This window comes from Biomphalaria glabrata, chromosome 14 (assembly GCF_947242115.1).
Source record: "Biomphalaria glabrata chromosome 14, xgBioGlab47.1, whole genome shotgun sequence".
Classification (NCBI taxonomy): Eukaryota; Metazoa; Mollusca; class Gastropoda; family Planorbidae; genus Biomphalaria; species Biomphalaria glabrata.
The window spans coordinates 21803238-21815370 of record NC_074724.1 but is presented as its reverse complement, the minus strand read 5'-3'; the positions used below and the strand labels follow the sequence as shown (position 1 = coordinate 21815370).

At 39.6% G+C, this 12133-nt stretch overlaps 1 protein-coding gene across 5 annotated transcripts in view; it reads left to right on the top strand.

Moving 5' to 3' along the window:
• The window catches only part of LOC106060412 (interference hedgehog-like), a 305626-nt gene that overhangs the window by 164434 nt on the left and 129059 nt on the right, over positions 1-12133 (top strand). The gene's annotated exons all lie outside the window — the stretch shown is intronic.

The window sequence follows — 12133 nt, the reverse complement described above, 5'->3', positions numbered from 1 at the left end:
TGCCAATATTGAGACTGATGTAGTATTTTGCCAATATTGAGACTGATGTATTTTGTCAATATTGAGACTACTGCAGTATTTTGTGAATATTGAGACCAGTGCAGTATTCTGTCAATATTGCTCTTGTTGTTGTCACTAGACTTACTCCTAAACACAAGAATGAACTAGTATAAAGATGAACATATGACTGGTTGAAAAGGTGCAGACTTGAACAAATCTTAAACCTGTCAACTTAACTCACACCTCGCTGGTATCTTGATGCCCAGATATCTCACAAAGAGCCATGACGTATGCTGGTACCCTGCTCTCTTCCAATTCACTGCAGAGCGCGGGTTTGTTGCTTGGCCTTCTTTTACCCTTTACTATTCCAAACTTTTATTGCCACTAGTGAATTTGTCAAACTTTCTAAGCATGTCCGAGTAAGTCAAGTATTTCTACATCTTGATATTCGCCTTCAAAGTTTGCGTTTTAGTTATTTTTGGATTAGTTGACAAGAAGTTGGTTCATTGCAATGACTACGTAACTACGTTACAGGCCATGTGGAGCTGAGAGTTAAAAATAAAAAAATACATGTTTGTGTATTAATTTTTATTAGCGGCCGCCGAAAGGGGAAAAGACGCTATTAGTTTTGTGTGAAATGTCTGTCCGTCCGTCCCGTTTAGATCTCGTAAACTAGAAAAGATAGTGAAAATCCGACATCATAATATTTTAGTCCATTCAAAGTTCTGATGCAACGGCTACTTTTTTCTTTTCTAAAAGCGAAAAATCTAATTTTTTATATCACTTATGCAAGCAGTTTTTTTCATAAAAATACACCACTTTTACAACTATTCATATTAATAGTAACAAACACAGGAGGCTCTTTAGTAGGGGACCAATCTATTAACCATATTTATAAGATATTTATGTAAATGGTTTTAGACTTTTTGTTACAAAATATATTTTTTTTTTTACATTTGTATTGCTACGTTATGTAAGTTCTGTCCTACTAACTACTACATTTACCCAAAAATAATGTTTACTTTTTTTAAGAGAAAAAAAAATCTATTTAGTATGCATATAAGTTGAACATAATTTAAAACTACAATTAATAAGGAAGTTTTCATATTATCGCGTGAACTGCAGTGCTAGAGTACAGCCATAGAACACTCTACTAAAGGAATTTTTTTTTTTTTTACGGAAATGTTTTTTTTCTTTTGTTTTTTTTTTGGGAGGATTTGAGTAAGAGATTGACCCATTACAAACAATTAGATCAATTTGATATTCATTATAAGACATCACACACAAACTTGTCTTTGTAACCTTGTCTTAGTAAACTAAAGTTTCGAGCTATACACCTTATCCTCTCAAATAGGTGAGAAGTTGACATCTACTGAAAGATCAGATCAGATAGATGTGACTGTTTTGAAATCTACTTTGCTTCTCGCAGCTAATACGTGTGCTTGCTGTAGCTCTAACGTTCCTTATCAAACTGGCACCTCTTCACTTCCGGTCTCCTGCTCTGAACTGAACGAATGTTTTACTAATTGTTTTTTTTTTATCTTTGAGAAGCGGGAAGTGGGGGGGGGGAACTTGTATTCATTTCAAACATATTTAGCATGTTTCTGACATTTTTAGCCATTTCTAGTCTTTAAATTCATTAAAAATTACATTTGTTCATTTTTATTTTGCATTATTGGGGTGTATAGTTATATAAAACCCATATCCATTCAGATGGCTTTGATGTGGTTGTAACTTATAGTTACTGTTATATCTCAAATTAGTGATTACTGTTGACTTTGTATATGCCTGTTCATAACGTGTATACCCGGCTATCTCTATTTTGAAACTATTTCCTGGCTAGCCTTATATACTGGCACCTTTTTCTTTCTTTTCATAGATCTTAAAGAGGTAAATATTTAAAATTGTTTTTTTTTTCTTTTTACACATAATGTAATTTTTTTTTTTAATTTCCATCTATTGTATTAAGGGCTGAAGTCAGGAGAAAGGTTATATATAATGTCACAGCAGGGGGTGGCCCGACGCAAAGTTTGTCAAAGCCCCCAGGAAGGTTTTCCCTTCATCTAATGGTTAGCCGATGTTTGTAGCACCGTCGGTGGGGGTGACGCGGAGCCACAGTGTTTGTTACGTTAACATGGGTGGCGGGAAGGGCAGACAACGGACCCATTGTTGTAGACTACATCGAGAGAAAATAGGTTTTGGGGCAGAGCCTGGGGTAAGGATTGAGAGGGGGGGGGGGGTAACATTTTCTGTGACAAACTGATTCTGTGGCTGAATGTTGTTTGGACGTGTCACTGGCATGGAAGTGGTTCTCAGTTAGAATAGTGTGGGCCCTAAATGGTTGACACTATAGAACTTGAACATTGAAATTTCGAGGAATGTTTTTATTCAATCCGTTGAAATCGCTGAAAGGTTCATGCCCCATTAGCCAAAGTGTTTTAGTGTTAGTGGCATTTTATTCATCAAATATAAGACAATATAAACTAATATTAAAAATGGATTTAGTCTAACCACTGCCCCCCCCCCCCCCCCCCAAGATATTTCGAGTGCAACAGTTCCATGACTTTCGTTTTGGTAAAAGTTCAACCTGATTGTCTTGAGACTTCCTGCTACTCTGTGTCCATCTGGTCACATTAGTGCCTCACCACGAAAGTCTACTAGACCTCTACTAGATCTGTCCTAGACCTGTGCCTTAGTCGTACAACAGCTAGGTCGTTGTTTCTGGAGAGATATTCTCGTCGACATTTGCTTTGGTGGTCGAGGAATCAACTAGTGTGCAGAAAATAGGATGAAATGTAAAAATAAGTCGACACCTGAGAAATGAGCACAACCAATGAGCAGATGAGAACTAGATCTACCGACTTGTTCCCCGCTGGTCTTTCTGTTCGTTAAAGCCAACAGTCGCAAAAAGTAAATAGACTTAATTAGCCAGGCTGGGAAACACAAGTTTGGACGCTAAGTGACCAGGGCAGACGACTAGCGCTCATTACACAATGAACTAGATACACATTAGAAAACCACAAAGTAATGATAACCAAGTCAGACAAGAACAAACAGCTAAGACGTTTAGATTATGTACGGTGATCTTTAAAGCTGTGCCATGGTCAGTGGACACGTAGAGCCGAATGTATTAAGATTTCCAAAACCCGAGCTTTGATACTCTGCATCATTAGCTTGGTGCTCTCTGATCATCCCAAAGCATTCCCAACGACTTCAGCCTACAGTTGAGAATCCATACTTTGTAGAAACAGCTACTTCACATTTTTAGGCCTACATTTGTTAAGAACCGCGGCTAGTTACATTTAAATATAGAAATAGCCTATTACCTTAGTTCTAGAAGACGCTTTTTTCCTTCACTTGGGAACCATTAACCCTTGAAGAGGATTTATCTTAATAATGAAATGTTAGTTCAAGCAGGGTCTTCCTTCCTGACTGTGAGAACTTCGACTCCAATCTCGAGTCCTAAATTCTTTGACGCTTGATTTCTGCTCCTAATTGAAATGCACAGCTTCGTAATTCAAGGCGAAATGAAAGATCCTGCGGTGGGGACAGAAGTGTATGCTTGGGGTTCAGGGTTTGGTTGTGTGTTGCGTGCAGGATACTCCCAGGTGCAGGTCATCAGATATCAGGAGTTTTATTTGTGTGAAATTGTTGAGGGGGAACTAGACCTACGTCTTGGTGGATACTAGAATGCTAGCAGTACTGTTTCCAACACTACATATTCTAGTACCCCTGCACTTTGGTGTTGTTAGGATTGTCAATGGAGAGATTCATTGTTGCAAACTTCGCTATTTGACATGTTTTACAAATCTCAGATTAATATATGTATGTACTAACGTGTATGATTTGTGTTACCACGAGAATGTTTTATGTAGACATGAGCAACGCGAAACAACATTCGTCTTCTAAGCTCCGCTCAGACCTAAATATAGTTTGAATGTCACGTGATAATCAATGTTCACACTGCTCAACACAATTTGAGAATCTTTTAGCACCGCCTAGTGATGACATGTAAGCTGTTTCGTTTTGAAGAGAAAATATCTCGAAGAAAAAGGTTATGCCATGCTTATTAATTGTCTTTGTCAGATTATCAACTATGGTTTTGAACATTGTACCGTCAATAAATGTAAGCTAGGGTTTCTAGAGAATACCTGAATTTTCAGGTAGGGTTGTTAAAAAGCAATTGTAGACATTACCATGAGTTGTTTAGGTTTTATCAAGAATGAACAGATCCACTTGGTCCAACTGTGAGGATAAAAAAATGGAGAAAATCGAAATGGACAACTTACTTGTACTGAGATAATAATATAGTGTCAGTAGTATCAGTAATTTCTTTTTAGTTTAGATTGAATGACTTTTTCAATAGGATTACATTTTTTTTCTGTACTCACTATTCGAACAAGTCACTTCAACTTTGCGCCTGCTCTTCCAAACAACTTGGCCAGCTCCTCTAGACAGAGAACTGACATCCGATCCAAGAGGTACTTCTAGTCAGGGATACATTCAACCATCAGCTAGTCATTTCACATTCAACCCTCAGCTAGTCATTTCACATTCAACCCTCAGCTAGTCATTTCACATTCAACCCTCAGCTAGTCATTTCACATTCAACCCTCAGCAAGTCATTTCACAGTCAACCCTCAGCAAGTCATTTCACAGTCAACATTGAGCAAGTCATTTCACATTCAACCCTCAGCAAGTCATTTCACATTCAACCCTCAGCAAGTCATTTCACATTCAACCCTCAGCAAGTCATTTCACATTCAACCCTCAGCAAGTCATTTCACATTCAACCCTCAGCAAGTCATTTCACATTCAACCCTCAGCAAGTCATTTCACATTCAACCCTCAGCAAGTCATTTCACATTCAACATTGAGGAAGTCTTTTTGAACTTGAGCTTGTCCTTTTTTTTACCTTCGACCTTAGGGAAGTCTCTTTGACCTTTAACCTTGAGCACGTTTTTTTTTTAAACTTTCATCATTAAGCAAGGCTTTTCCCCAAACACTGCATTGTGACATTGTATCTTCACAGTCACAGCTTCCTTGTCTGTACCAATATCCTTCTATCACATAACAAGTACTAGCAGATTTCGAGAATCACCTTGTCTACGGCAGAGTGTTAAAGTCGACACAGTGTCTGCAAGAGATACACTGGTTTATAGGTGTCTGTGTTTTTTTTTTTTTTTTCATTTATTTTTCCAATTGAGAAAATGTATGCTTCACACTTTCTGTTTGTTGTATTGGTATTTCTATAATACAAGTATAAATGACTAGTTGGCATTGCTAGGTGACATTGAGCCTTAGTCTCGACACACACAAATGCAACCAGCTGGCATTCTATGGAGAAATATAGCTAGACTACGTCCCATCAGTATGTTGAAAACAAAACTCTAGTGTGTTCTCTGGTCTCCTTAACAAAGGAAAGCAAAAGGTCCGTCAAGGCTCATTTGTTTGATTTCATTAGTTCTAGTTTCGCTCGATTTGATCTCATTGTTTTGATTCAAACTAATCCGACTTATCTGTTTTCTTGTCCTTTCTAAAGCTATGTTATAGTTATAAATTGATGCCCCTTACATTTATCATCGCAACTGGAAGAATACGCAATCCAGAAAAGTTGACAGAAATGCATAAACTATGATACATTCAATGTCTAAATCTCCCCTACATAAAGTAACTTCTGGCACCCTAACCTATATTCCCATTACATCAATGCCTCCTTTGTAAACATGTGTGTGAGATCTCATTCTATTTCCAGTTAGCTTTACGTAATTCAGTTCTTCTAGTAACAATACAGCTCAGGATTTCTAGAAAGATGCAAAATGATTACCCAGGTCTATGTATTAATTAAACACTTTACTGAACACCCGTTCAGTTCAGTTTCCACCTAGTCTACGATTTGAAGCAACTAAGAGATTGCAATCTGGTAAGAGGAATCGTACAAACTGGATGAGCATTTTGTTAGAACCTACTCTGTACATGATGGATGTCCGTTGAAAACAACAAAAAACTGTCTAGTAAAGTCTAGTTCACTTTCCGCTCCATTTTCTCACCTCTTCCGCACGGGTTTGTTAGAGGGAGAGGGAGGGAAAGAGGGAGGGAAAGAGGGAACTTTCCTATTGTGTCATCACTTCATTAACAAAATATTAGCGAAGGTCAAAGTTTACCTCTTTGTCCGACCTCCGACTCCCCCCCCCCCTTTTTTTTTTCCATTTGTTTTTTTTTTTTTTTGGTTCTTCTCGTGCTCTTTACTTGAACCCTAATCCTTCTCCAGTTGGAGGCTGAGAGGGGAGGACCTGTTGACGTACTAGTTTGAAATTTGCAACCCACACGACCAGTGTGACATGACACTCCCCTGGCCTTGTTTGGACACGTCCGCTGGAACAGTGCGACTAATTGTTCTCTTAGGATTCGGTCTCTCCAAGATCTCCCTAGAACTTCCTTGAAACATCTCGTGGATGTTGTATGTGTGCATCAAACCAATTCACTTCATCGTGGACACACACACACACACACACACACACACACACATAATCATTTTCAGAACCTTGTTGAATGTCTTGGTGCCTGCACGTTTGAAGGATAAAACGGAAGTGTCTGAGTTCGATGCTAGTTTTGGAGCTAAGTCTTTCTGTCATCTATGAAGTGGACCATCTCCACTTCAGACTTGTTGGTCATGAGCTGGACAGCTTTACGTCATTAATCTTTATTAGTCTCATACAGTACAGGTTAACCATTTCCCCTCACATCTATATTTATATCATACATGCCCAGAGTTCATCTGAACTCTATGTGTGAGCTATATAACCACTCACTGGCCATCACTCGTGTTTGTATTGACTTTTGTCTTATCAGCCAGCTGATGTCGACGTGTCGTTATCTTTATCTTTGAAAACAAAAATCCTGGTGCTAACATTGAATCCGAAGCAAATTATAGTTTTAAAATCCACTTCGTTCTAGCGTGTAAACTCTCTCAACAGTCTAGTGGACCAAAAAACTGTATATTATGAGATTCTTTGTGAGATGAACAAGGGGACACTAGCAAGAGAGGAGGAGGGGGTAAAGTGAAGAGAAGATAAAGAGTTGTGTTTTGAGAATCCCCATCAGATGAAATGAGGATGTTTTGAAATAAATATCTGCTTCACAGTGGCCTCCCCTTGCCCCCCGTCAGCTCCGAGATATTAGTGTAAGTTTAGTCTGTGCTGCCGAGAAACTTGTTCGCTGGTGAGGCGCTCCGTTCATCCCCTTCTCTGGTATGCATCCATGACTATATTAAACAATAATTGTTATGGTGATTGTAGGAATCTGGTTATCCGGCTGTCTGAATGTAAACTTTTTGCTGGCGTGTTAGGTCCGAGTAAGAATGTGATGATAGGGATGCATAAGAAACTCTCCAGAAGGAATGGAGATATCCCTAATGGTCTGCTAAAGTATCTCTATAGTCTTCTTTAAATTTATGGTTATAAGCAAATTATCTTTAAAGCTCACTCGTTCTTCTTCTTTTTTTTTTTTAAAGTCCACTACCACCGTTGAAATTGTAGATCTATAAGTAGGATTTCATTACATTCCTTTTTAAAGGGACGCATGTAATAAATACGATTAGTTCAACCATTTCTAATCAGTCTTCTCTAGTTTGGTCAACCATCCATAGTTAGGCCGGTCTTCTCTAGTTAGGTCAACCATCCATAGTTACATCAGTCTTCTCTAGTTAGGTCAACCATCCATAGTCAGGCCAGTCTTCTCTAGTTAGGTCAACCATCCATAGTTAGGTCAGTCTTCTCTAGTTAGGTCAACCATCCATAGTCAGGTCAGTCTTCTCTAGTTAGGTCAACCATCCATAGTCAGGTCAGTCTTCTCTAGTTAGTCAACTATCCATAGTTAGGTCAGTCAACCCCAGTGCAAATCCCTCAGCCCCCGGGATGACAAAGTGGTCATCATCAAACCACGATGGACGAACTATATATAGGTCAGTCTTCTCTAGTTAGGTCAACCATCCATAGTTAGGTCAACCATCCATAGTTAGGTCAGTCTTCTCTAGTTGGTTGAAGCATGTCCATAGAAGTCCACTCTCCAGATGGTTGGAAACATCACATATCCTCTACTTCACCGGACTTTCGTCTCTTATGGCAAAGTTGGTCAGAGAAGGCAACAACAGAGACGTTTGGACACCCAGACCCCAACTCTTTTGTGTCAGAAGTCTGGACACCCAGACCCCAATTCTTCGATGTCAGAAGTCTGGACACCCAGACCCCAATTCTTCGATGTCAGAAGTCTGGACACCCAGACCCCAATTCTTCGATGTCAGAAGTCTGGACACCCAGACCCCAATTCTTCGATGTCAGAAGTCTGGACACTCAGACCCCAACTCTTTGATGTCAGAAGTCTGGACACTCAGACCCCAACTCTTTGATGTCAGAAGTCTGGACACCCAGACCCCAATTCTTCGATGTCAGAAGTCTGGACACTCAGACCCCAACTCTTTGATGTCAGAAGTCTGGACACCCAGACCCCAACTCTTTGATGTCAGAAGTCTGGACACTCAGACCCCAACTCTTTGATGTCAGAAGTCTGGACACTCAGACCCCAACTCTTTGATGTCAGAAGTCTGGACACTCAGACCCCAACTCTTTGATGTCAGAAGTCTGGACACTCAGACCCCAACTCTTTGATGTCAAGACAATTGTGTACAATGTCACAAATAAAGAACGTAGAGGTGCGTAAACAGTGAACCACGTTCATATTGACTGCTAATACCCATTGGGTCAAAGTCTTCATTTGAAAGTAAAGATTCTTATTCACTTGGATACTTTCTGAGTTGTTAGTTGTTTGTTTTTAAGTGTGACCATCAGGTGTTTAGTCTTGAATTTCTTTGTTTGTTAGATCTGTCAGCTAATGAGAACTCACGAGTTCCACAGCATTATTATTATTTGTTTTAAATATCTGTCTTGTTTATCCAGTTCTATTAGCTAGCAGATATTTAGGTGCGGCTATTAGCTGTTTAAACTGCCAACTTAACACCTTTCCCTCGATAAGCAACTTTCCTATTAATTCAACTTTCACTAGTATCTGTTTGCTGTTGATGGGAATTTCATTGCATCGACATTTGTGTCAGCACATCGGGATCTAGAACTGATGACACAACTCATTGGATGGTGTGTGTGTCTGTTCTACAACTTTCTACTTCTATCTCCCTCAATGGACGTCCACACTAGAAGCTTCTCTAAGTGGAGATTTTTAGTTAGTTAGTTGCCATATTTATTTACCGAGATACATTGTTTATCAAATTCCGCGTGTCACGTTTGACATGTGGTTCTCTGACCTCTCTCTCTCTCTCTCTCTCTCTCTCTCTCTCTCTCTCTCTCTATCTATCTCTCTAGAGACAAGAGAGATAGAGATAGAGAGATAGATAGATAGATAGATAGATAGATAGATAGACTGATCTAACTTTTGAATCTAAACATTTGTGTAATTTTTGTTATTAGCTAACAGAATAATTTATGTTATTCAACTACCTGGAGTTCACCAGGCGATGTCAACTTGACCTAGCAGTGTCTGTTCACTCAAAACGTTTTCTTGCATGAAGAAAAATGTTCAACCGGAAATGCCATTTCTTTGATATTTTGACTATGTAAGAAATTAGAAACTGCTGAATTAGTCTCAACATCCAAACAGTAGATCTCTAAAGGAAATGATTTGTGTCCACCCTATGGAAAGAGGGGACGTAATTCTGCTTCCACCTTCATCCCTTAACCATCTTTCTCCGTGCCTGTCTTTTGCCTTGGATCTCATTCAATGACAGGCCTGTCCTTTTTTTTTATGTTGTCCTCCTCTGTCTGCCTCTTCTTCTTTTTCGTGGTACTGTTCCCTGAAGGAAGTTCTTTGCGAGACCTGAGGACCTTGTGATGTAGCCATAGAGTTAAAATTGCGTTTTTTTTTTTTTTTTTTACAGTGGTTAGCCATTTATCATGGGGTTCAATTGCTGTAGTAGTCCTGTTTTAAATTTGTATTTCAAAGAGTTACTCTGTGTACATATGTGCATGACACAATTGACCTAGTGACAGTCTCAAGAAGTGATGGCCAACAATTTTCGGCATGGAGATCATAGAAATAAATATCAAACTTATTTCACGCAAAAAAAAAATAATTCACGGGATTCGATTCTGTGACCCCCATGCCTTAGTTTGTTCATCACGTGTCTCTAAAGGATGAAAATAAAACGAAACCACCACAACAACATAATACTATTAAAACCCTAACCCTCGATACCTTGGGAGTTTTGAACTTCCTGACTTAATGAATACATTAATTGTATAAACGGAACATCACACATGTTGAAGGGTGGGCCATTGGACCACAACTCTTTATCCTAACCCAAACGCAATACTACTATTCTTCAGGACTTCTAAATAGCAAGTAAAAAAAAAGAATGGAACTCTGGCAATTCAAATAGGCTTCTTATGTCTATCCAAATATGTTTTGTTTGTCCTTCCATTTGTCACCAATACACCACTTGATCAGGGCACCTCAACTTTCGCGTTTGAGAATCCTCCTGCTCGGTCTGCTCGTGTTTCTCTTCTCCTTATCAAGCCTTCTGACTGGAGATGTCTGTCGGCCGTTAACAGACGAGAAAGCCGTGACGCACTCTCCTGTTAGATGACAGACTGACAGCCTGGACCTCGCACTGTTTACCAAATACATTTACATAATTTTGTAGATATGTTTTGTTCTGGGTGTGTATGTTTTGTGTCGTCACACTCCTGGCTAGGAGAGAAGTGTCTTAGAGAGTTCTCCTTATGTAGTCTACAAAAATTAGGCTAAACACATTGTTGCCAATTTAACCTTTTCACTAGCAAGCTACATTAGCATTTTTCTTATAGTAGGCCTACATACAATCCTAGAATGTCAGGCAAAAGATTTAAAACAAACGATTAATCCTCACTTCCTAAACTCATCGCCACAATCCTATTGAATGTTTCAACAATCGTATACAGTGCCAGATTTAAGAAAGTGGAGCCCCTGGCCAGGATGTTCTTGTAGGCTCGTGCTTACGTTCAAAGACTGTACACATTTTTTGTCCTTATAGTGATTGTCTAGGACGTTGGCCATATAGAACATGGTGGAATATAAAATGACTGCTGAGTAGAAGAGAAATCCTAGCGGAGTTTTCTTCTTGAATTCAACCTAGTTGGACATTTGGACATGGTTGGTTGGCCAGTGTGCTACGCAGCACCTTCATTAGCTTTTCACACCCACACACCTAATGAAGTGAACAGCCTGACTACTTTGAGACTCTCAATTCGAACTAGTCACAACTTGTATTTTGTAAGTCACAAGTCTGACTTCAGCTGCATGACTCCTAATGTTACGTATGTGTTACGTATGTGTTACGTATGTGTCCGATTATCTTATAAGAGGTGTAAGTCACCAGAAGACTTCTTAATAGTATAAGCAATGACCTTGACGGCTGTAAGTTACCCCCAGGATAAGGCGAGGGAGGAGGGGGGAGGGAAATAACATTACCCGACAAGCTCTATAAACAAGATGTTCATTTCTGCATTAAGTTTACACCAAATGGAACAATCCACTTGAACGTGTGGAGAGCCTGGCCAGCTGTAGACCTCGAACGATGCCCAGCGCGCTCTATTTAAATACTAGACAGTGTTCCAGACAGGGTCGTATCACCATCAAGTTCCCTGTCTGTTTATTTGTGGACATCTCCCCACTTCTCTACCCCCCTTTCCTTGTAGACTGCCAGAGTGATGCCGTCTTCCGTTTTCCCGCGCAAGATTTACCGTAACATTCCGTGTGTCAGCCGGCGTAAGTTGACTAACCAGATGTCAAAGAAAATGGAAGAGTTGTAATCGTTTGGTCTGGGGAGGAGTGAGAGGGGGGGGGGGCACCTGGACACTTTTTTTTTTATGACGTGGATTTCTTACTTTGCCTGTCCTGGCGCTAACATTGGGTAGGATTTGTTAGGGTTCGGTACATTTGGTAGATGTCTGTCTTAGCGTTGACCAGTTCTATAGGTCCAGCATTTCTATTTGTGTAGTTTTACTTCATGAGTTTTGACGGAATTAACATTAGGCCTGCTATTTGGGCTCTGAAGCGTTTTGAGATGTTGGTAAAGAAAAGGGGG